Source organism: Callithrix jacchus, chromosome 17 (assembly GCF_049354715.1).
Source record: "Callithrix jacchus isolate 240 chromosome 17, calJac240_pri, whole genome shotgun sequence".
Classification (NCBI taxonomy): domain Eukaryota; kingdom Metazoa; phylum Chordata; class Mammalia; order Primates; family Cebidae; genus Callithrix; species Callithrix jacchus.
Window position 1 is genome coordinate 10,874,607 of NC_133518.1, and position 27,529 is coordinate 10,902,135.

Below are 27,529 nucleotides of genomic sequence, written 5' to 3' on the forward strand. Positions count from 1 at the left end.
AATTTTGCAGTCACTGTTGTTTGGAACATTAGTTGGTAAACTCTTTTCCTGCCTGACAGTTTCCTCATTAGGCCACTGAGAAAATTAAACTGATTCTATCACTCTCTTTCCTAATACACTGGTAATATTTTATGTGCTATAGGCTGAGAGAGAGGAAATTTAACTGTGACTTCTAAGAACCATCTTCCCATTAGGGTAACAAAATATTTTATGTTCCTGTCAGGGTGGATGTGGTGGAATGACTGAGAAGCATATTTTTTAATCTCATCGCCTACAAGCTGTGGTAAATCGCCAGGTGTACCCCTAGCGTTGTTCCTAGAACAATGTCTGAGACCTTTTAAAACAAATATATGAAGGGGCCAAATATTTCCTAATTAGAACTTTCATGTGCTCTAGGTTTTAATCAGCAGTCACTTTGAGACAGTCCTTTACAATCACATTAGAGAATTTATGCCCTTGGGTAAGACTTTCCCTGCCTGGGATTAAGGTGTGAAGAACACAGCCTTTGGAGTAAGAAACACCACTACATTTCGATTTGCCACTTCCTGTTTGATATATTCTTGACGTAAGTTTCTTCAAGTATCTGTTTATGCTTCTGTGATACAGTGTTAATAATTTTAGTTAGAGGAAAGCTAAATTTTGTCATAAACAGATGCAAAAAGCAATGACTTAATTAAATAAGCAAGAAGTTTATTCTCTCCCACAAAGCAGTTCAGAGTTGAAGACAAGATGGCTTTGTAATCTTCAAGACACAGGTTCTGTCTCTGGCAACAAGGCTGTTGTGTATCATCTCCAGCCGATAGAAAGTGTAAGGAGGAAAATGAAGGTAAGACATTTTCACATCAAAGATTCTATACAGTGTACACAGTCAACACTCCTGCTTTCTTCCTGTTGGCCAGGGCTTGGTCACAAGGCCCATGAGGGTGCATGGAAGCCTGAGAGAGAGCATCTCCAGCTGGGAGGCCCTGTGCACAGCTAAAACTTGGAGATATGTCTTTCTAAAAGGAAGAAGGAATAAAAGTAAATAAATAATCTACATTTACTAGCTATTACATATGTTGCAAATATGTTTTCTAGGTCTGGCACTTGCATTTTAGATTTTCTTATGATGTTTTGTCACATGGAGATTTTCATTTTTTATTTGACTTTAGTGAAATAATTTCCTTTTTCATAAGAATGCTTACATTTGTTTGTTTTTTAAAGGCTGTAAAACATTTCTTTATAGGAGCTTTTAAATGTTTGAAAGTTTCTTTTTAGTCATTTTGATCTTTAATGCATCTGGAGTTTATATGTTATAAGATGAGGTGTGAAGAAACAGTCTAATTGTATGTCTTCTATGGAGAAATAATTATTATAACTCTTACTGACTACCTCATTTTTTATCAATTTCTTCCTCTTCTCCTTTGTCTATTATAATTTCTGTTCTTTTGTTTTTTTTCCAGTACACAAATAAAGTTTTGTGAATAGTGATAAAGTGAACTCTCAGGTAGCAATGATTCAAGTCAAGCCTACTCCCTTGTATTTTATATTTCATATTCATCTCTCTTTTCAAGTTTATTCCATTCTCACACCCACCCATTTTTACACTTCTTTCTTTTCCTCATTTCCCTTTATCTTTCTCCTCCTCCTGCTCCTCCTTCTCCTTCTCCTTCTGCTTCTCCTTCACCTTCTTCTTCTTTTTTTTGGGATGGAGTTTTGTTCTTGTTGCCAAGGCTGGAGTGCAATGGTGTGATATTGGCTCACCGCAACCTCTGTCCCCCAGGTTCAAGCGATTTTCCTGCCTCAGCCACCCAAGTAGCTGGGATTACAGGCACCTACCACTATGCCCAGCTAATTTTGTATTTTTTGTAAAGATGGGGTTTCTCCATTGTTGGTCAGGCTGGTCTTTAACTCCTGATCTCAGGTGATCTGCCTGCCTCGGCCTCCCAAAGTTTTCTCTTCCTTCTTACTTCTTTTCCTCTCCATCTCCTCTTCTGCATCCCACTCTTCCTATTTTCATGTAAATATAATACTAAATTAGTGCATGTACTAAGTTTTGAAAAATTCAAACTTATATGTCTAACTAAAATAATAAACAAATTAGTAATTCTTCCCTCCAAATTCCAGTTAATTCTAAAAAATTATAGCTAGTTAGGAAGCTAGACAGTTGCATATGTATATATTCATATATATATATATACACACACACATATTTATATACACACACATAACTATAAAATGTATAATATACATAATATTTGTATATAGCACATAAACAAATTATATAATAAATAAGTGTATGTATATAAATAAATAAATATAAATATATATACTTAATAATCTAGGATATAATTAAACATATATGTCAAAGCAAATAAGACTAACATGTTTTGATTTTAAAGGCCTAATTGCCTTACAGAGAATTAAAAAATCCCATTACACTCTCATTCAGAGATGATGACAATATATTGAATGTTGAGACTCAGAAAACAATACACCCAATATTGTGCTTCGACAGGCTGTAATAAAGAGGCAGCCTGAAGGTCTGCCTGACCACCCTGTAAATCTCTCGATCCTTTGTTTCGCCTAAAACACAGGATAAGGCCATTCTGAAGTTTCCTTACCTGCCAGAAAGCAGAACTTACAGAGAAACACAATTGCCCTTGATCCCTTCCCTGAAACTTCATGAAATAGATAAGATTAAAATTCACATCAAAGAGAAAGATGTTGAAAATTAAACACCAAACCTAAACCACAGGTGAACTTCGTTTCAAACGATTACATGTTCTCAGGTCCCAATTCAATTCCCAAAGAGAATCATCTACAACCAATTACCTGGTCTTCAGCCCCCACTCTTCAAATCCCCTTCCAACAAAGAGGGTATTTAGATATCAATTATCTGGTCCTTTCTTTGAATTTTTATGTTTTGTATAACTTCCGTGAACATGTGCGCACATAATAAATTGATTATGCTTTTCTGAAGAACTTTTCTTAAAGGCATGTCAGCCATAACCCTTCACGATGAAGAATAAAAAGATTACTTCCTTTCCACCTCTAAATTAGTTAATTTCAAATTTACCAAAATTGTCATTCTTTTTCATGAATATGTAATGTATTTGACATAGTTATGAAATGCAGCTAAAATAGTTCTTTGATTTCCATAATGTACCATAATAAATATTAAGCAAATAACTAGAGATGTGATTTTAGTTCACTGAGAATTGAGGGAATCTTGACTTGATGGACTGACTACCCTTCTACGTACTCTTTCCTGACAGCCCATTTAATCTCCTAGTAGCTATAACACAAAAATATTTTTTTGTCTCAGAAACATATTGTTGTGTTTTCCCTGAGGCTGTATCCACATGCAATAATTATTTTACCTTTTTTTTTAAGGATACATAAGAACAAATGGTTTTCGCTGAACTTTCAAAGCATGATTTAATCAGATTAAGAAAAAAAAGGACCCAAGCTAGTTAAAAGGCATAAGTGGCAACCTTTATTGAAAAGGCACTTGATTTTTGCTCTTTGGAGATTTTAGTGTCATCAGATCACTCAAGAAATGTTAAGAGTATACAACTGACATCAGTTGAATTTTAAACCCTGGAGAAATTGTATGTACTCTGCAAACCATTCTGACTTTTGGTGGGTCTCATTTTACTTTTTAGCAAAAAATAGAAAACAAAAGCTAAATACTTTTGCTAGATCTTAAGGCCTACCAATTTATATTATACCAGCTTAAATTCATTTATATATTTTAATAGCTATTTACTAATTGCATATTATGTTAGACTTTATAGGTTGCTAAAATAGATGAAAAATAATTGAGATGAGTAAGAAATAATCATTGATTTGCCTTTAACAAGTTAAACCAAAAGGGAAAATGCATTAGTAAAAAAGCAGAGGCAAATTTCATTTTATTGTGTTCATTTTGTTGAGCTTCAGGTGTCACAGTTTTCATAAACAGAAGGTTTCTGGTAACCTTGCATTTAGTAAGTCTATCAGTGCCATTTCCCTAACAGTCCATGCTCATTTCTTTTCTATGTGTCACATTTAGTAATAATCTCAATATTTAAGACAGTTTCACTATTACTGTATCTGTTATGGTGATTTATAATCAGATATTTTATATTACTAGTGTGATTATCTTGGGGCATCACAAACCTTGCCAAAAGACAGCAATGTATTGATAAGACAGCAAACTTAATTTATAAATTTCACAGGTATTCTGATTGCTCCAACAACCAGTCCTTCCCCCATCTCTCTCCCCGTCTATTCCCTAAGACACAATAGTGAAACTAGGTCAAATATTAACCCTACAATGTCTTCTCTGTGCTCAAGTGAGAGTCACACATTTCTTACTTTGAGTTAAAAGCTAGAAATGGTTAAACTTAGTAAGAAAGATACAAGCTTCTTGGTACAAGAGGCCTAGTTTTTAGCCTCTCTGTTTGTGGCATATTTTCCTCACTAAGTTATGAATGCAATGAAATGGTTCTTGGAGAAAATTAAAGTGCTACTTCAGTGAACACATGAATGATAAAGAAAGGAAAACTGCCTTTCAGTGGACTGAATAGAAGACAAAACCAGCCATAGCATTTCCTAAAGTCAGGACATAGTCTGGAGCAAGACCCTAACCCTCAATTCTATGAAAGCTGAAAGAGTTGATGAAGCCACAGAAGAAAAGTTTGAAGCTGTCAGACAGTTTCCATAACTTACAAGTCCAAGGTGAAGCAGCAAGAGCTGACATAGAAGCTGCAGCAAGTTACGCAGAAGATCTAGCCAACATCATTGATGAAGCTGGCTTCACTAAACAGATTTTCAGTGTAAAAGAAACAGTCTTTACTGGAAGAAGGTGCCATATAGGCCTTTCATAGATAGAAGAAGTCAATGCCTGGCTTTGAAGTTTCAAAGGACAGGCCGACTCTTGTGTTACGTGCTAACGTATCTGGTGACTTTAAGTGGAAGCCAATCCTTGTTTACTATTCTTGAAATCCTGGATATGACAAAGCCTGGATGAGAGTACATCTGTTTACAGCATGGTTTACTGAATATTTTAAGCACATTTTGAGACCTACTGCTCAGAAAAAACCTTAATTTCAAAATATTACTGCTCATTGACAATGCACCTAGCCACCTAAGAGCTCTGAAGGAGATGCACAAGGAAATTGATGTTATTTTGATGCCTATTAACACAATATGCATTCTATAACCCATGGATCAAAAAGTAATTTCAACTTTCAAGTCTCATTATTGAAGAAACATGTTTTGTAAGGCTAGAGCTGCCATAGATAGTGATTCCTCTTATGTATCTGGGCAAAAGAAACTAAAACCTTTCTGAAGAGGGTTCACCATTCCATGTATCATCAAGAACATTCATGATTCATGAAAGGAAGTCAAAACATCAACATTAACAGGAGTTTGAAATAAGCTGATTCTGACCCTCATCGATGACTTTTAGGTGCTTAAGAAAAAAGTAACTGCAGATGTCATGGAAATATCGAGAGGACTAGTGGAAACTGAAGTTGTGACAGAATTGCTACAATCTCATGATAGAACTGGAATAGATGAGGAATGGTTTCATAAGACAGAAACTACTGTTGGTGAAGATGCTGTAACATTGTTGAAATGACAATAATGGATTTAGAAAATTTCATAAACTTGGTTAGTAAGTAGTGGCAGGGTTTGAGAGGATTGACTCTAATCTTCAGACAAGTTCTGCTGTGGGTAAAAGGCTGTCAAACAGCATCAGATGCTAGAGAGAAATCTTTTGTGAAACAAAGAGTCAATTGATGCAGTGAACTTCACTGTCGTCTTATTTTAAGAAACCGCTAAACTCGCGTCAATCTTCAGCAACTACCACCCTGAGCAATGAGCAGGCATCAGCATAGAAGCAACACCCTTCACCAGCAAAAAGATTACAATTCGTTGGAGGCTCAGATGATTGCCAGCATTTTTAGCAATAAATTATTTTTAAATATAAGTATTTACATTGTCTTTTAGACATACTGATATTGCACACTTAATAGACTACATTATAGTTCAAACATAATGTTTATATGCATTGGGAAATCAAAAAACTTGTGTGACTCCCTCCAAATTTATATGTTAAAATCTATTCCCAATGTGACAGCGTTAGGAGATGAGGCCTTTCAGGGGTGACTAGGTCATAAAGGTTGACCTTTCAGGAATGAGATTAGCGTCCTTATAAAAGATGTCCCAGAAAGTTGCCTCATCCCTTCAGTCATGTGCAGACACAGCAAAAAGATGGCCATCCGTGAACCAAAAAGTGTACCCAGCCCTCACAAGTTGCTGAATCTGTCATGATCCTGTTTTAAAACTTCCCAGCCTCCCTGTGGCAGATAAATTTATGTTGTTTATAAGCCACCTAGTCTATTATATTCTTACGGCAACCTGAATGGACTAAGACCTCTGTGCCATGAAAGATGAGATTTGGGTAGATATTTCCACATAAACAGCACTTCAGCAAAGGTACACAAGTATTAACCAGTTTTAAGTACACCAGGAACTGTTCCCTCTCCTCCTCCTCCTCCTCTTCCTCCTCCTCCTCTTCCTCCTCCTCCTCCTCCTCTTTCTCCTCCTCCTCCCCTCTCCCCACTCCCTGTCCTCATCCTCTTCCTCCTCCTCCTTCTCCCTATCCTCCTCTTTTTCTTTCTTTCTTTCTCTTTCTTTCTTTCTTTCTTTCTTTCTTTCTTTCTTTCTTTCTTTCTTTCTTTCTTTCTTCCTCCTCCTCCTCCTCATCCTTTCTCCTCCTCCTCCTTATCCTCCTCCTCTTCTCTTCTTCCTTCTTCTATCAGAAAGGATTAGAATGGAAGGAGAATCCTACCAAATATTTATGTAGTGTGTGGACAAAATACCTGATCTTGGGGTTATTTGAATACCTAGCAATAAAAAAAAATGACTCTATCCAGAAATTGAAAAGTTTAAACAAGACAATGGCATTCTTAGACAAATATTTGAAACAATCACCATTCAGGAAGAAACTATTGTAAAAGTGTATTTGAAGAATGGTGAGAACCTGAACATGTATAATCTAAACAAACATGGAGAGGATAGTTCTAATATAAACAGTAGTAAAGTTATTGAATTAGCAGGTGTTGATTAGAAACAGGAGTACCAGAGAATGCAGAGTCATGGGAGGCACATTCGCAGACATACATCATGTAGTACTTATATAAGAAGAATTTCTGAGAATAATGTAGAACAACTTGGATCTGAAGAGTCTCAGGTACAAGGAGAGTTGGATGAATCTATAAAATTAGGAGTTTATAATGGTTGATGGCCAAAAATACAAAGAAAATTTAATAAATTTTCCACATGATTTAACTGACATTTCAATCAAATGTGAAGTAAAATTAACCATTTATTATTATGAAAACATGATAGATGGTTTTTTTTTTTTTTTTTTTTTTTTTTTAGATGGAGTTTCGCTCTTGTTACCCAGGCTGGAGTGCAATGGCGCGATCTCGGCTCATGGCAACCTCTGCCTCCTGGGTTCAGGCAATTCTCCTGCCTCAGCCTCCTGGGTAGCTGGGATTACAGGCACGCACCACCATGCCCAGCTAATTTTTCTGTGTTTTTAATAGAGACGGGGTTTCATAATGTTGACCAGGATGGTCTCAATCTCTTGACCTTGTGATCCACCCACCTCAGCCTCCCAAAGTGATGGGTTTTTATACATTAGGCTTATTATTGGGGAAAACAGTAATTTGGATATTTTCATTGATCTAAAGACCCATAATTTTCAATGGCAGTGGTTAAATCCAGAGAAGGTATTTGGAAAATAAGTATGCTTTTGATTATCAGATGATTCAATATTGGCCTTCACCAGGTGGCAGTCAGATAGACTAGGCAACCTACAGTATTTTCAATATACCTGCACAATACAGAATTATGTCATACACTGCACAAATGTGGAATGTCCCACCAAATTTTCATGTAATGAAAAGCCTGTTTACAACCTTTTTAGTCTAGAGAATTATGTTACATTACAAATAAATTCAACTTATTTTTATACCCTTTGATGTTACATTTTAGTCTAGAGACTTATGTTACATTACAAATAAATTCCACTTTTGATTCCATTTGATGTATGTGGAATTTTCTAGGAATGCTGAACACTTGCAAATAGAGAGGGATATATTTTCTTGGTTTGAAAATTTACAAGATTCTTTCATCATTTTATAAGATTACATCAGTGCAAACAGCACTGCCTGTGATTTAGGAAAAACCTATACAACTTCTCTGTGTCAGTCTGCATTTGTAGCTACAACTTTCTCAGTCATCTTTTTTTTTCTTTGTTTGAGATAGAGTCTTGCTCTGTCACCCAGACTGGAGTGCAGTGGCACAATCTCAGCTCACTGCAGCCTCTGCCTCCCAGGTTCCAGCGATTCTCCTGCTTCAGCCTCCTGCATAGCTGGAATTATGGTTGCCCGCCACCATGACTGACTAATTTTTGTCTTTTTAGTGGAGACAGGGTTTCACCATGTTGACCAGGCTGGTCTCGAACTCCTGATCTCAGGTGATCCACCTGATTTGGCCTCCCAAAGTGCTGGGATTACAGGCATGAGTCACTGCACCTGGCCCTTCTCAGTAATCTTACACAGAGTTGTATTCATGTATGGTTCATTTGGAATGTCCTCTAGAAATGCTGTTTTCTAACATTTATGTACTGAAATGTATCATTTAATTATTTTGCTTTTACATAATCTTTATATTATAGTTGGGTAATTACAATGTTTCTTTCCAAAATTATGTTTGTAGGTAGTGATCTGCTCTATGAATTTTACTATGGATAGTAAAGATGGTATAAAAAAAGGATGTATACCTTAGAGTTTGCCATAGTGTCTGTGGAGCTTTAAAATATATTAGCCTCTTTCACCCGCATTTTGTCATTCAATCTTCTCACTACTGTTTTGGGTAAATAGGGCAATAGTCATTTTTAAGTCCCATTTTTAAGATGTAAAAGCCAAGGTTAAAATATAGATAATGATTTATCAGTGATCATACGAGTTTAGCCAGTGCCAGATCCAGAATCAGAATACAGATCCTTGCTTTAACTTTGAACACTTAGCACAACGTCATGTTGCTGCTTTAGGGTATGCAGTGAATACAGACTATCTTATAATAATTTTCTTTCTTTTCTTTTTTTTTTTCTACTCCAATGCTCTTATATACAGAATGTTGTGTCCACTGTTTGGACATTTTGAGCTTCCTTAAAACTCAAATTTAGCACAAAACTTCATTTCCCATCATATTCTTATACAAATATAAATCTTCACTAATAAAGGGAGCATGAATATTGAGTCAATATTCTGAATATTTCAGAGCCAAACTAAAACAAACAAACAATATCCCTCAATTTTAGCTTTAATTGGTAGGTATTGCAAATCAAATAAATATTTAGTTTTTCTTTCTGGCTATATTTTTTCCCCTAACCCTGGCTTGTTCTGATAATTGTAATGAACACTTCATTTCATTTTCTTGCTGTCAGCTTCAGCCCGGCAGCTTTGCTCCCTACTGCTATCAACCAATGCTCTTTTTGAGCAGGCGGTGCAGAATGGCAGCGAAGGACACACTGATTGCCTGTAATGAATGGAATTTGTGATGGTGGGTTTCCAATGGAATCTTTAAGGGAAAGCTTATTCACATCCTGCCTCAGTAGCAACAGAGCAGTGGCAAAACTTTTTTGGCTGTTTACTAAAAGCTTTTACTTTACAAAAATTTCACCTCTGCAAGATAGATAAATGGTGAAATAGCAAGTGGAAAAATTATGTTATTTAGGAATAATAGAAGAAAACATATTAGAAAACCCAACACCTCTTCCAGAACTACAAATTTAGGTGAACGGCTGATGTACCTGAATTTCTGAAGTTTTTTACTAAAATAAATGTCAACAGCTTCAAATACTTACATGTTTTAGAAATGCATTTAAGCCAATTATTAACAGAAAGAATTTGGTTGGTCTTGTATATAATAAACAGATATCTTTAGAAAACACACAAAGTTGTACATTTTGTCTCTAATAGTTGAATAGTATACTCACCAGATAAATATATCAGAGAGTAAGCTTAATAAGGTACACCATTCTCACCAAAACATTATCAATATTTAAATTTCTCTTTAAATTCTCTAGCTGTCTCTCCTTACCCAATCTTCTTTCCTCAACTTCCTCCTTTCTTTTTGTCCCAAATTTACCCTGCATAATTTTCACTAAAATTTGGGTGCAGAAATTACTACATGGCATATTTAAGAGGGTCAAACAGAAAAAATCCCAGTGGAAACAACTCGTATAATGAAAGGACTTGAAGCAAAGACACGGAGGAGGAACAGTCTTGTTAATCTTTAACTATGCTTTACCCTAGATTATAGTCTTATCACTAACATGGATGAAGTACTTTCAGAAAACCACATTTACATAAGACTTCAGTGTATCTCTAAATAAGCTTGTAAGTTCATACAATCAAGTAATATGAAGAGCCCTGAAAGAGTAGACTATGAAGGTGAGATCAGGCAAGAGATCATAACTACAGCATATTTGACTTTTGAGGAAAGTTTCAGAGCAAGGGGGTTTGGTTACCATGATTTCAGCTTGATCTTGCTTCTAAATATAATTAAGCATATGAAGCCAGGCCACAGTGGAGCAGCATTTTTTAAAAAGTTGAGAAATTGCCAACCAATGATATTATATATGGACAAGCTATCTTTCGATGAGTTGTAAGTGCCACCTAAATGTTGATGATTTAAATCCTTCATTACTCGGCATCTATGCGAATGGCGCAGTGTGGTTGATCCATTTGCCATCAGTTATGCTACAAAACCCAGCTCAATATATAAAGGATCACATCTCTATGTAAAACCAGCACTCACTCTTTTGTGCCTCATTTCGTTTTTCACAAATTTAACCCAATATATTCAAAATGTTATGTAAATGTGTAATTAATATAATATTACTAATAAAGGGGTTTTTGGTACTAAATCTTTCAAAGTCACTCTGTCTTTAAAGCTTCTATCACTTCACAATGCAGACCAGCCACACTCCAGAAGCTCAGTAGCCCCATGTGGACACTGGTTGTCACACTGAAGTGCAGCTCTGTGGGCTCTGACTCTTGTGACTTCAGGGACATGGAAGGCCTAACTTCCCTTTTCTGCCAGAGGAAAGGGAACACCCTCTTTGGCCAATATCTATCCTCAGCCCCAATGGTGAGAGAGACAGTGCCCAGAGAGAGAGAAGGGAGATACAAGTAGGAATTGTCCACAGGTAGCACACCATCTCCCACCTGCTGCTTCAGGGTGATCTATCCCCACTTCCAAAGTTCTCACAGTGAACAAAGGACACGAGGCCCCAGAGAAGGGAGCCCAGGTCTTCATATTTATCCATAGCCTTGACCTCCAGAATTTAGATGTGGAGGAAATAGATTAAGGACAAACGTTTTATTTTGTAATTCGGCCCTATTCCTAACGGTCAGACAGTGCTTCTCTTTCCGTGGCATGGGACACCACGTGAGATTAAGCAACAATCCCATGCATACATGTCTACATGCATTTCTTCATAACTCAACACCATCTGACAAGAGTTACAACTTTAAATGAGGGAAAAGAATATCAGTACCTACAGGGTGTCTTCTGTTTGCCAGGTAAACAGTAATCAGCTCTGTCATTCAATCCTGACATGCTATTAGCATTGGGTATACATATTAGTTAGCTGTTGCTGCATTAAAAGCCACCCCAAAATTCATGATTGAGCTGGTGAGCTATTTTGGCTGGGTTCAGCTGGGCCATTATTCTGGTCCCAGCTGGGCTCCTTCAGGCATAGATCATCTTCCGGTTGAATTGGCAGCTTTGCTTCTAGCAGTGAGCTGGCTGTCAACTGAGGCACTTGGTTTTCCTCTCCATGGTATCTCCTGCTCCAGCAGGTTAATATTGGTTTGTTCCCATGGAGATCGCAGAGTTCTGAAAGAAAAAGCAGACACACTAAAGAACTTTTGTCCCCAGATCCGAAACTGGGACAGTGTCATATTCACAGCTTTCTATTGGCTAGAGCTAATAAGGCCCATGAGATTCAAGTTTTGGGAAACAAAATCTGTATTGGGAGGAGCTAAAAAAATACCTTGCTAAGGACATCTATATAAGGAGGAATGAAGAATTGCTGCTGTTTTTGCAATCAGTATCATTATGTCTTCTCTTTCAAATACTTTACATAATTGTTCTAAGTCAAGGAATTTGTTCCAAGCCCCAGGATTAACTCTCCCTGATGCAAAAGGCCAGGTACCTCCACAGACCACATGACTCATACAGCTCCCTAGTCCTGCGAGGTCCTGGAGAGTGACAATTCCACAATAGCAGCAGGATTTTTGTGAGGTTCTCATCCATCTAGTACTCTTCACCACTGGGAATAATCCGCTCCAGAGAATGCTACTGCAGTGTCTTGGAAGGATCTAGAATAATCTGGGGAAATGGCAGAGCACTGAGTTTAGAAAATCAAGACCTAACATTATATTTTTCATTTCTCACCATAGGAGAAATTTGAAAACATGTATAATGCACTCCACATGTCGGCAAATTCTTTTCATCCCTTTTTGGTATTTGTAGGCTATTTATGATTTTCAACACAGACTAAATCAAAATACTGTGCCTGAAACAACCTCATAGTCTGAAAGCAAGTGACATAAATATAGATCTGTTGAAAAAATATTTCCTCCTTCTGCAGTTTAGCTGAACAGCTGAGTGTGCCTTGAAGTTGTCCTTTGATTTTACCAGAGCAGAGCTCTAAGATCTAAGATCTCAACAGACCATATGCATGTCAGGCTATGATATCATCTCAGAAGGCTGCCCATATCCTAGGTGTAGGGGTGAAGTGCTGAGAGGGTTGAACCGGCGGTTGAGTAGCCATGGATCCATAGGTGAGATTCATTCATCAGGTGAAGTGTTTTGGGGTCCTGATGTTTATGGCAAATTAACATATATGTGTTACTGAAAGTAAATTATAGAACATTACAAATAATAAATCTATATATAAACTAAACGTTAACAGTTATAATTATTGTAGTCACGATAAGTATGATTACTATTAATATCACTATTAGAAGCAATAGTTGTTGCTGCAGCTGCTGTTTTAAAAATGGTGTTAAAAACACTGAGTAAAGCTCTGTGGTTTCCTCCTGTTGCTGTTTCTGGGACTGCTGGCTCACTAGTTTGGTGCAGACTTGGGGCCTTTCCAGTGAAGCTGTAGCTGAAGAGACTTCAGGTGGTCTGCTGTAGTTGGAGAAGAGCCTGAATCAAGAATGAAAGCAACAATCCTATAAATGTAGTGAGGTAAGATGGTTCTGGGGTACCATCCTACAATTTTGAACTCAAAGGGCATAACAGCTCACACACCACTTACTGAACCAGTGGAAGTCTATGGTGAATGACAGGGTTTGTCCATGAGGCAGATCAGATTCTAATTTGATGGTGAGTTCATGAAACAACACACCCGAGGAAACATGCTCCTGCCAGTTCTGGCCCAGAGTCTGTTGCCGCACCTCTCCCTAGGGACCTGGAGAAGGTTCTCTCTTGGGTCTCTGGCTGGCCTCATGGCCAGTCATCCTGCATTTGGAGACATCATTGCTGGCTCTTCCTGAACTGGCATATTTGTGTCCATATTTTGGGTGGAGGGCAAACAAGCTGGTAGATCCCCATCTGTTCCTCATTTCTTAAAGAAAGGAGTCACTTCAATTGTCAAGTCTTAATTTACTACTACTATAAAAGGTCAAACTTTCATTGGCTAAAAATCAAATGTTTTTATCTGAAAATTAGAGTTAAATATAAATAAAACACTTTATTTTTAATATTCTAATAATATTGAGCTATAAATTTAAAGACAGTTTAAATGGTTAAATTGCTTCAAATGTTATAAAAATAAATCATTCTTATGTTTTCTCATATTTCATATATTTTTCTTTATAATTGATGAACGAATCTGCAACTATCATATGATGCTCTTTCTTTTTCTCTCTCTTTGTCGTTTTTTCTTTCTTCCTTAGTTCCTTCCTTTCCTTCTTCCCTCCCTTCCCAATTCAATCTAAAAGTAAGTGAGCAGGCCTTAGAGAAGCAGTAATAACCTAGGGCATGTCTGTCGGTGCATCCCAAGGACCGCTGGTATCATCAGTCCATATGGGGATGGCTTTAGAGTGGGAAGCAAGGCAGTACAGTAACAGCAGCAGTGGTGGCCTTCCAATAAGGCTTTATAGTAGTATGTCAAGGGCAGCTTGACATGGTCAGGAGATTGGCTAAACACAGGAGATTAAACCAATAATTAAATATATTAAGGAGGTACAGATATGGAAAAGGAGGAAGCTAGAATGAACTTTGTTGTACTGGAGTAGAATGGGAAGTGTCAGTGTGAACTCATATTTTACAATGCACATATAGATAGAAATAGAAATAAATATAGATACAAATGAGGATGCTAGCATCAGATCACACTAGTGCCCAGATAATGGTTTCTGGATACATTCTCCTCAAAGGAACAAGTTTTCCTTGCAAAAATGGCTAATTCCAGGGCGGATGTAGGGAAAGCATAGGATGAGTTTAAACAATTTTGTTACGATTGAAAATAAAAGAGTGCTCAATGAATGATGCACATCACAAAAACATAGGTGGCAGCCTGCCCTGGGGATTACTCACTGGCTAAATCTGGGACAATTTTAACACCAAAATGAATAATCATAATAGCAGATCACTGAATAGCATTTAAAAAATATAAGTCCATGCTGATATATATAAGCAAATGTATAAATAAAAAATATATGGTAAAGCTCTTTTTTAAGTAAAATACATGTAGAAGGAATGGTAAAATTAGAAAGACCTTTGAAAAATGTTTATAATAATAATTAATTCCAGCAAAATGCATCAAAGGATGATAAAATACAATAAGAAACAATATGTGCAGAATCTCAGAACGTCTCTGTACAAATTATTTTTTAAAACCCTAAAACATACAAATATATAACATTATGAAGAAATTTTCCAGAATCAACATAATCAAATTTGTCATTACCAGTAATGGAACATATCAATATCCAGTGCCACCTGTTAAGATGCAGTAAGAAGCATTGTTTTTGTAATAATTATATCAAAAATGTATAAACCTGTGTTTAGGCATAAGACGTTACTGCTCTGTAACCTTAAGAAAAGTTTCGAGGGCATGAAGCTTAATGAAAGGCTGAAGGTTTTTAGATTTAAGATGTGAGAGACCAGACAATTGCGTGCAACTGTGAGCCTGAATTTTATCCTTTTGCTGTAATTGAAGGTACATGAATAGGGTTTTGGGGCCAGGAGGCTGAAAGAGTTTTTTTATATTATTCTCGCTATTTGTATGTTTTAGGGTTTTAAAAAATATTATTCCTGCAACTTTTCCTAAAGCTTTAGTTTTTTAAAAAAATGTAATATCACACACTTATTGTTAGACGATCCTACTTATGTAATGAGAGTGTGAACTGCTCTACCTCCTGTTCGAGAAGAGAAGTCCACTGACAGTGTACTTGTATGTTGTGACAATGTCAAATTGCCATCATGTTTATAGCCACTTCCTCTCATTTTCTGTAGTTCTCTTCTTGTGAACTGGTAGCAACTAGTTTACAGGCTGCCACGGATGACCATGAGCCACAGTTGGAGTAGAAATAAGTTAGAAGAGAGGGAAGAGGGGCCCATAACTGAGACCATAACCTTTAACATCTATCGCAATACTCAAGATGATTCCTTAGCTAAGGAAAAGATTAAAAAGTGGAACATGCTTCATTCTTTAATATAATGAAAATGATATTTGTAAAGACCTGTGGTTTTTTCATAAGTTTCGTTGTTATTGATTTCAATAATATTCCTAAGCTAAGCAAACACATAGGAAGCATAGCATTTTTAATAGGAAAATGTAACATGATAGGCAATTCTTGCTATTGTTTTGCTCTTTAAATAAGTAATATAACTTTTTGTTTTTATGACAATGTTGAATAATAGCTCCTTTTCTGGCAGGAGCATAGAATTCTAATAAAATATTTTTAGGTTGGAATACATAGAACAAAATGCATAGACTTTTACAGAAACCTAAAGAAGACATTAGAAGAGCACAAATGTGATATAATTTTTGGGTTACCATTTTGTTCTGATGGTCTTTGAAAGATTATAATTTTAAAAAACTAGAAAAAACTAACATTTATTATTTATGCATTTTATTAGCACTTTAAAACATCTTATTTAGTAATTATACTAATCCTATGAGGTAGAAGTCATCATTATTATTTCAGTATTCAGATGGAAACTCTGAGGTTTGGAGGACTTAGATAATTTGCCTAATGCTACACAGTTGTTAAAATAGTTCAGAATTGCACCTAAATGTTTTGGGGGTTTTTATTCCAAAGTGCTTGGTTTAAAAAAATCCACTATTTCCATAATGGGGAGGTTAATGGCAAAGTTTCTGGATTCTTTTACTAGCAAATAATGAAGGTGTATATAAGTTTTTCTGCTGCAGTTATATAGTAGCTGAAGGTATTATTTTCATCTACCATATAATGTCTTATATGTGAACCCATCTTACTTCTTTTGATTTGGAAGTGAAAAAGATATGACCTGATCAGGATTTCCATGGCAGTTCCAAATAGTTTTCATTTTAAAATTATTTCTCCATAATTATTTGAACTTGTTTCTATTTCTCTGAATGTGACATAAATGATCTCACTTTGTTTTCTATTTGCTGCTTTCTCTTTTCAAAGAGGTAATATCTCCTGAATACAAAAAGTAATATATTGAGTTTCTATAGAAGACTTAATTCTTCTACTTTTGTTTCTACATTTGCTCTTTGAAGCAGCTTTATTTATTCACCAATCAGTGCAAAATGCCTTAATGCTATCAATCCATCATAAAATTTCAATGGATAGTTTCTTTATTTCAAACAATAACTATGTGTAATAAAAGAGACCATTTCTAAATTTATGTTTACATTTGATACTTCTCTTTCATATTAGATTACTAAATTTGGTAAATACCATGCTAAGTAAAAGTTACCTGCTTCTAAATTGCTTTTTAAATAAAAATAAATAGAACTTTTTAAAGGTATATTTAGTTAAAGTTGGCCATAAACAACCATGCACAGTGGCTCATGCTTGTAATCCCAGCACTTTGGGAGGCCAAGGCAGACGGATCACCTACGGTCAGTAGTTTGAGACCAGCCTGCCTAATATGGTGAGACTCCATCACAACTAAAAATACAAAAATTAGCTGAGTGTGGTGGTGGGCACCTGTAATCCCAGCTACTAGGGAGGCCAAGGCAGGAGAATCCCTTGAACCCAGGAGGCTAAGATTGACGTGAGTGAAGATCATGCCATTGCACTCCAGGCTGGGTGATAAGAGCAAAAACTCTATCTCAAAAAAAAAAAGAAAAAAAAAGAAAAAAAAAGGAAATGGTCATAAACATTTTAAAAATGAGATAGAAGTTAATTGATATAAATGTAATGCAGTTCTGTTTTTGAGTCATGGTCTTATAATTTTATCATTTAAACAACTTATTCTCACATCAACACTAAGAGTTTTTCTTTTAGAAATGTAGATAAATCACATCACTGGGAAGCACTTTCCAATGACTTCCTAGCTCACAGAGAAGTCTGATTCTTGTTAGAATAGAGGCCCTGCAAGATCTCATTCCCATTCTCTCTCTAAGGTCAATCTATTCTCACTTCCTCTTCCTCTTGGCCATAATTACTTTGCCCCATTTATAGGGACCCCATTGCCAGGTTTTCTTTTCCCCTCGCTATGATGAATAAAGTTATCCTTTCCCCATCTCCTGTCTCTTCAACTCCTGTATGCAGCAGAGTCAACTCATTCCTAATTTTCCTGTCCTTGGAAAAAGTATTCAGGTATCCTGATTCATTTACATTGACTAGAATAGTTCTCATCTTTTCCAGAAATTCTGAGCCCATTCTCTTTCTCTCTCCCTTTTTTCTTGTGGAGTCTCCTTTTCGTATGTTCTCCTTACTCCACACTGAGATTAAGCCCTGCCTTCGTTATTAGACATATCATTTTTTGTCTATCCCTCTTATTCAAAGAAGAATCACAAACAAGTTAAAACAAATAAAAAGACTTGAAATCCAGAGCAAAGAAATTGGGCACTGGGTAGAGACTCCATTCTGTCTTAAGGTCCTGGTATTTAGTGCCCATTCCTACTAAGCTATATCAGCATGTTTTCTGGTTAACTAAAAAGCCAGGATAATATATATTTCAAAGTTTTTGTTCATTGTATACATTGCATATAATTCTCATCCAATGTAAATTATATTAAAAATCAAATATCCCGCACAAACAAAATTTACTTCGATTTGTTTTGATACTTATACAACTTAAAAGATAATGTCATCTAGAGAAGAGCACATTAATTGAATGGAAAAAATAAGCAATTTGTACTTGGATGTTTCTTATTCTATTTTACTTTATTTGTGTAAATTTATGGGGTACCAGTATGTCGTTACATGAATATATTGCGTATTGGTTAAGTGAGGGCTTTTAGGGTATCCACCACCCGAATAATGTACATTTAATAATTTCTCATCATCACCCTCGTCCACTGTCTTTGAGTCTCCATTGTCTATCATTCCCCACTCTATGTCCATATATGCACATTATTTAGCTCTCACTTATGAATGAGAACATGTGGTATTTGAGTTTCTGTGTCTGAGTTGTTTCACTTGAGATAATGTCTTCCAGTTCTATTCATGTAGCTGCAAAAGATGTTATTTCATTCTTGCTTATGGCTCAATAGCATTCTATTCTGTGTGTGTTTGTGTGTGTGTGTGTGTGTGTGTGTGTGGGTGTGTGTGTGTATCTTTGCTATTGTGAATACTGCTGCAATAAGCATATGAGTGTGCATGTCTTTTTGATATGGATTTCTTTTCCTTTGGGTAGATACCCAGTAGTGGAATTGCTGGATAAAATGGTAGTTCTATTTTTAGTCCTTTAGAAATCTCCACAGCAGTTGTTTTCCATAGCAGTTGTACTATTTACATTTCTACCAACAGTATATAAGTGTTTTCTTTTCTCAACACCTTTGCCAAAATCTACTTTTTGTCTTTTTAATAATAACCATTGTGATTGGAGTAAGATGATATCTCATTGTGGTTTTGATTTGCATTTCTCTGATCATTAGTAAGATTAACCATTTTTTTCACATGCCTTTTGATCAGCTGTATGTCTTTTATTGAATGTCTATTAATGTCTTTGCCTGCTTTTTAATGGAGTTATTTTTGTTGCTGTTATTGAGTTATTCAAGTTCCCTGTAAATTCTGGATATCAGTCCTTGTTCAGATGCATAGTTTACACTATTTTCTTCCATTCTGCAGGTTTTCTGTTTACTCTGCTGATAATTTCTTTGGCTGCACAGAAGCTTTTTACTTTCATTAAGACCCATTTGCTTATTTTTGCTTTTGTTGCTTGTACTTTTGAAGTATTAGCCATGAATTCTTTGCCTAGACTGACGTCCAGAAGAGTTTTCTCTGGGTTTCCTTCTAGTGTTTTCATAGTTAAATTTATCAGTAAAAAACTTACATGTGAGTCCTTATCTTGAGCTGATTTTTGTGCATCCTGACAGATAGGGGTCCAGTTTTACTCTTCTGTATATGGCAATTTTCTTGGCACTATATATTGAAAAGAATGTGCTTTCCCTCATGTATGTTCTTTTGCACTTTGTCGAATAAAAGTTGGCTATAGGTATGTGGCTTTAGTTACGGCTTCTTTGTTTTGTTCCATTGACCTATATGTCTGTTTTTCTGCTTTGGTTCCTATAGTCATGTAGTATAAATTGAAGTTCAATAATGTGATGCTTCCAGCTTTTTGTTTTTTAGCTTTGTCAGACACTTTTTTGGTTCCATGTAAATTTTAGGATTCTTTTTTCTGATTCTGTAAAAACTGCATTCCTGTTTTGATGGAGATAGCATTGAATCTGTAGATTTCTTGGGGCAACTTGGTCATTTTATTGACATTGAATTTTCCAATCCATGAGCATAATTGTTTTTTCATTTGTTTGTGCCATCCACAATTTCTTTCATCATTGTTTTATAGTTTCCTTTGCAGAGATCTTTTACCTCCCGAATTAAGTGTATTCATATGTATTTTATTTTTATTTTGTAGCAATTGTAAATAGTATTGCTTTCTTGATTTCTTTCTCAGCAAGATTGTTGTTTGTTTATAGAAGAGCTACTGATTTTTCTACATTGGTTTGTGTTCTGAAACTTTACTGAATTTACTTATGAAATCTGAGAGTTTTTTTGTGTGTGAAGTCTTACAGTTTTCTACATGTTAGCTCATATTATCAGCCAACAAAAATAGTTTTATTTCTTCTTTTCCAATTTGGATGACTTTTATTTCCACCCCCACTCCCGCCCCGACTGCTTTGGCTAGAATTTCCAGAACTAGGTTGCATGCAGTGGTGAAAGCAGGCCTCCTTGTCTTGTTCCAGTTTTTTAGAATGTATGCCTTCAGCTTTTCCTTGTTCGTATAATGTTCGTTGTGGATTTGCCATATATGACCTTCATGATCTTGATGTATATTCCTTCTATGCCTGATTTGTTGAAGGTTTTTATTATAAATGGATGCTGAATTTTATGAAATCCTTATTCTGTATCTATAGTGATAATCATGGGATATTTGTCTTTGATTCTGTTTATGTAATGTATCACATTTATTGATTTGCATATATTGAACCATTCTTGCATCCCTGGCATAAAGTCCATTTGATCATGGCATACTACCTTTTTAATGTACTGTTGGATTTAGTTTTCTAGTGTTTTGTGTTTGCTGTATGTTCATCAGAATCTACAAAAACATTTTAATGTTAGTCATATTTATATCCAGATAGAGGCATGAGTAAAATAAAATAAAACTTCAGGTTAAGCAGTTTGGTTATGAACAATGATTGTTTCTCAAAATAAAATGAAAATGATAACTCAGAGTTTCAAATACTCTAGAGGTTTTTATAAATATATACTTTTACTAAGATTATCAAAAGTGAACTGTATTTTACAGCTATTAGGTATGCCTCTGGCAAAAATACTGGCGGCAACACCTCTTATAGTGGTTCATTTTTAAATTATAAAAATATATTTGAGATAGGGTCAGAGAAAAGACTGCTGATAAATGAGATTTTAACTGAATTCTATTTTCATATTTGTTAAAGCAATGTTGGTTATATGGATGACAGTTGTCCTGAGAAATGACTGAGACCACAGGACTATTCATGTATACAAACCTGTCACCTATTTGAATAGACGCCCTATGGTTAGGTTATAGGAGAATCTACTGTTATTTTGAAATAAAATTTTTTTAAAAAGAAATGGAATCAATGTCTTAGAAACATCCACATATCAGTTTCTTATTAAAAATATCATTGTTAATTCATTGAAACAGTCGTTGTTAAAATAATCTGGCTATTGAAACCAACAAGATACTCAAAATTTGAAGTTTCATCTAAAAAACATCTTAGTGGGCTAATAAAGGGAACCTACAGTATTAAGGCAGCTGACACTTTGTTCCTAGATCTGATGATGATAACATAAAGAGGAATTAATAAAGTATTTTAAAGGCAAGTATAAACATCTATTTTAGTAAGAAACCCCTAATTTTATTGCTGTCGTATCTGTATGATTACTTCCACCTGTTGTTCCAGTAGCCCACAATTGTGATATAGCCCAAATAGTCACATAACAAAAATGGTGTTTGTCATTATAGTTCTTACAAATCTATTTGTTACACCTTCATTTACTGATCAGTTAGGATTCATATTCCACTGTAAATAAAACACAAATGGATTAAATGTGAACAAATGGATTTTTCTCTTATGCAAACCAAAAATCACAAGAAAGAAATAGTTATGCATGAATGATACAGCACTTTGAGACTTATGACTCGGATACCAGGGCTAGAATTCAAGTCCTAATTTTATGCCCCAATTCTGATTCATTTATGCATCTATTCAATAACTAATTAGAAAGACCATGATCTCAGGCAGACCCTTGGCTTGGCACTTAAAAAATGGTGTTGGGAAAAATAGAAATGGTTTCTATTTATATAGTATTCATCGTTTTATAGTCTAGCAGTGTAAACAGATAAGTTAAAAATAATTAGGCAAATAAAGTATAAATATTAGTACTATGAAAAATTTTTTTAGGTATTATGAGAGACTGTTGAGCGGATTGTAGAAATAGTCTCAAATACTTCCTCTTTCTGTATTCATGCTCTTATACTAGGACATTGCAGATCATATCATATAAAGTCTAAATTTCACTTAGGTGGATCATGTGCCTTACTTTGGTCAGTAAGATTTTAGCAAATAAGATGCAAGCAAAAACTTCAGAACTATTTGCATATTGAAGATTTCTCTTTTGCCATATGTTGACTTTGAAACCAGCACAAGATCATGGAGGAGAATTATAGTGTCCCAGTTTTCAGACCGCCAACCCCCAAATATGTGAATCAGACTATTCAGGACCAGCCAGGTCCAGGCCAAACTGACAGCTGATCTCAGAACCTGTGTCTGACCATAGAGATGGGAATGAGCCCAACTGAGACCAGTGGAAGAACCACACAGCTGAACCCAAGCCAAAACACTGAAACACATAATTGTGAGTGAAATAAATAGTTTGTATTTAAGCTACTACATTTGGGTTATTTTGCTATGTGTCAAAAACTGATTGGTAGTAAGGATGCTAGCTTACAGAATCCTGGAAGCCTCCTCTGAAGAAAGTTTTTAATGGATGAATGAGAAAGTCAACCAAGAAATGGCAGGAGAAATATATTCAGACTGAAGAAAAAGCATATTTGAAAGCTTTGTGTGAGGAACAGCTTGATACATGGGAGGAAATGGGAGAATGTCAATTTTTGTTTTGTTAGAGTTCTTTCTTATTCCTGAATCTGAATGTGTTTCTTCCCCACTCTGCTTTGCATATGGCCTCAGAATTAAATTTTGATATAAATTTTTCCCACTTTTCTATGTTTAATAAAACACACACACACACACACACACACACACACACAGAGGGAGAAAGAAAGAGAGAGAGAGAGAGACAGAGACAGAGAGAAAAAAAAACTCTTTAGATCATCTATCACTGAGCTGCTCTTATTCTTACCATTCTCTCTTCAGTGGGCCAGTGTTCTCCTGACCTTGAGCTTGCTGGTTTGGGTCTTTCTATCTGATGACAAACTTTCCTGATGCCCGTTTCTTGTCCTGGGCTTTGAGAATTGACATTCATTAATTTTCTGTGTACTGCTTCTTACCACACCCCACTGTAGAAGTTTGGATGGGAAGAGTAATCGTAAAAAATGATCATGAAGACAAATAAGTAGAGGATAGAAAGAAACAGTTATGAGCAGTTAAATGAAAAAAGTAAGCTACAGAGCAACAGAGATTGTCTATAAGATAATACAATTTTTGTAAAAAGCAAAAAATACATTATTTTTTTATTATATACTACCCATATATATGCACACACACAAATGTACATATCTACATATTTGAAAGCTTTGCATGAGAAGAAGCAAAATAGATGTAATATGTATATATGTATAATACACACATGTACATGTACATATATGTTTATATACATATGTGCATGTATGTGCGCACATGTATACATGTACACATATATGTATATATGTATACACACGTATCTGTAAGCATGTAGGTATACATGTGTATATGTACACATGTGTATGCACATGTATATATATAAATACATGTATACATATATAAGTATAAATAAGTATATTATACAAATATACACATTACATATATATTAACCTCTTTAAGCTTTCAAATAGGCTTTTTCTTTGTCTATTCATATATGTGTAAATGTATATATATACCTATATACATATAGATATGTACCTATATATATAAAGGTACATATGTATATACCTATATACATATACATATACACACAAACACACACACACACACAGGCATACACACAACAACTTAACAGTTGTTGCTTCTAAATCCACCATGCTAGGATTATTCTTTTCTTTGTTTTATATCCCTTTATATTGTTTGAATATATTCAATTAAATTTTCTAAACGATGCTCACTCAGGAACTATACATTCATTAAGTTGGCTACTGAGATACATATACTAAAAATTTAAATTTACTTTGGTCAGCTGATAAAAACCCACATCTAGCACTTATGGGTATGGTTAAGGGTGGGAAAATAGAACAGACTTAGGAGTACTGATGTATGTGACTAAACTTCAGGAGAGACAAACTAGTCGAAAACCAAGTATAATGTTTGCACAGTTTGCAACATATCATCAAAGTTGATAAGCTCTCACTAGGCTTTAATGTTTTATTATATAAATCTATGTATACAAATTAACTCTTTGTTTTTTTTATTAAAAAGATAAAGAACAATCAAAATATATTTGTTAATTAAATTTTGCTATTTTGAATTTTTGTTCGTGGAGAGAGGGAGCAAGCAAGGCAAATGCAATGACTTGATATTTTGCTTTCCTTGAGAGATTCAAAGTCAAAATAATAAAGTAGTGAGAGGCATAGTTTTTCAGCATCTTTATTCTTTACATGTAAACATGCAGGAAATACGTTAAACAAATGACCACATATTTAATCACATTCCAATTACCTTGTGAAGTTTGAGGCAGGTCTTGCACACTCCTTGCTTTTGATGTTTTAAAGGAGACAGTGAGGATCACACCCTGGGCCAAGAAACTAAAGGTTTTTGCAAAGATCAATACGGTAATTATCTGGATAGGTTTAAATTATTTCCCCAGGGACAATATTTTAACTCATACTTATATTTCTTTTCATGAATAGATTCTTCAGAGGACAGTTTCGTTTATGAGACAGTTTTATTACAAAGTATTTGGCCCAACTAAATTTGATTTTCTAAATGCCTAAATAGCCATTTATTGTAGGGAAAGATTTCAGATAATATGAAAAGGTCAGGTAAGAGCTGAAATATGTAAATTTCATGTCACCATTCATTTTAAGTCAACTATTTCTTCACTATGTAAAGAATTTGCATTTGATTTCTCTGTCATAACACTCAAGTAATATGAGAGTGTTTCATTTGGTATTGATAAAATAAATAGAAATTTGAGCTTTCTTCACAGAAGCATAGCCATCTTCAAGCATTTACATAGCACTTTATATTTCTAATCTACTTTACAATTTTTATATTACTCATATCTTTCAACAACCTTGCGAATATGTCAATAGTATTAACTTAAATAGAAAAAAAAGACAGAAAGTTAAGTGACTTCTCCAGAAACCTTAGATTTTATATTCTTACAGCCTCATTGAATTATTAGATTAAAATGATGCTTCTAATCTACTATATTCTTCATTTATTGGTAACTATTTTATATGAATTTCATAATGATTATAGTTCTAGGAGAAAATGAGGAACCAAATTTTCTTTTCATGTCATAGCATAAATTATGTCAGGCATTTTATTTTCAAAAAACTGGTTTTGCAAATAATAAAAATATGTTTTTTTGATATCTAAGGATTAGTTTTCATCAGATTCTATTGTATTTTATTTTAAAATGTTCATTTGTATACTTTATTGTATAAATACCTCCCCTCTATTAATTACTTAAGAGTTGAAGTAAATTACTACGAAGTTAAAAATTCCTACTAAATTAGGTGTATCTAGATTTAATAATTATTAAGAAATATATTTCAGTTGGGCTTATGCACCATTAATTTCACTCCAACAACTCCTCTAGGTAGGCATCACTATCAGAATAGCAAAATTTGGTAATGTTGCAAAAATAGGTGGATACATTCCAAATCCTAATAAAATTTTGCTATGCAATTGCCTTAATAAATAATGCATACCCTGGTCTCTTCTCTGTGCTAGGACACTACTTATCCTTCTTCAGCATTGCTCCTTTCCCTACTGCTGGATTCGAGCATCTAGTTTTGACATGGTGCAAATACCCCAGATGGAGTCTTTGGTTCCCCTGCCAAGGTCCTGAAGAAAGCTTCTGACACTGTCAGCCATCTATTCACCATCCATACTAGCAACTACACAGAGGAGACAGAAGTGCCCCTAAATCTCTCATCATGAAGGACTCGCACCTCCACCGCCAAGTCTTCAGCGGGTCCCTTTGCACACCGTGGCCTGGATAAGCTCCTCCACGCCTGGCCATCAGCTCTGCCATGGTGTTCCAGGGCAGGGACCACTGCACCCAGAAGGGCAAGTAGTATTCTAACACAGAAAAGAGCCCACGGAATACAGTGGAAGCAGGAGGGTGAGTCACGTATTGTTAGCAGAGTTTTCCAGCGTTGCCCTTGGAATGGCTTCAGTCTCCTCTAAACACGCCTCAAGCACAGGGTGTTTGTTCCTGTGCTTCAGTCAGTAACAGCCGGTTATTGATGACTGATTTATTGATTATTACATGGAGATGTTTGCTCATGGCTGGAATTCTTCCTTATGTCAATTTCCAGTCTTCTTTGGGTGCTCCACTGGTTGGTTCTTTGCAAATCTGTGAATGCCATTTGATTTCAGGATACAGCGGGCCTGGCACCTAAAGTATCAGAGAGGAAGCCTCACCCATTCCCTAGTGGGAATTGCTGTGTGGTCTTCACCCTTTTGCAGCAGGCTCTTTTCCTCGTTCAAGGAATGTCTGTGAATCTCTTTCCCATCTGTCTTGTTGGCCAGGTGGTTGGTCTCCTGCATATGTCACTTCTCCCTCACTGCACTGCTTCGAATATCCTTGCTTCAATAAAGGAATTTAAATGCATCAGCGACCTTCTAACTTTGAAAGGAACTGGCCTTACTACTTTGGATTTGGTTTGCCCTTGGCTTTTCTCACCAGCAACACAGCGTTCATATATTACTAGGCTCTCACAGTTGTGCCTGTTCTCCTTGGCGGTCTTGTTAAGCAGCAGGCTCTTCCACAAGGCGGTCTACCTGCAGTCTGTCCTGAGCAAGGCTCTTGCACAAGTTGGTCTACCTGCAGTCTGTCCTGAGCAGCTCAAATTCTGCAGAGAAGTTCCCGCCACCACATCTATCTCCTGCCAAACTGAAGGCGGCTGCGGGTCGCTGAGTTGCCTCCCATCCAAAGGAGACAGGTGGGATTGGCTGTGGCATCTCGTTTCCCTGTTCAGATCCCCCTGCCAGGGAAGGCAGGACCCACTCTGCCAAAGGCCCTCTGCCTATTCCCTTCTCTCTGAGGAACTGGAAGTTTTGTCTGTGGTGCCTGTAAGGCAGAATCTTCCTGACACCAGTGTGTGGATGTCTAACACCACCACTGAGTCTGTGGGGACCACAGGTTTTTCTGCAGCTATTTTCTAGTATTTGCAGATGACTGTGGCTGGACTGATTTGAGTATTTTGCTCTTCTCCCTGTGACATTTACCCTCCTGCCTTTCCTTGCTGCCTTCTGCCACCCTTGGATGAATGGATCTTGTAATTCTAGCTGTTGTATTTTGTGGGTTTTTTTATTTTTGTCATTTTTCTGTGAAGCACACACATTGGATGTGGGAGGTAAAGG

The 27,529-nt window shown here is 35.8% G+C and overlaps 1 pseudogene; it reads left to right on the top strand.

Moving 5' to 3' along the window:
• Window positions 1–4,643: 4,643 nt before the first annotated feature.
• On the top strand, window positions 4,644–27,083 carry LOC100388517 (etoposide-induced protein 2.4 homolog pseudogene; annotated as a pseudogene).
• The last annotated feature ends 446 nt before the right edge of the window (window positions 27,084–27,529 follow it).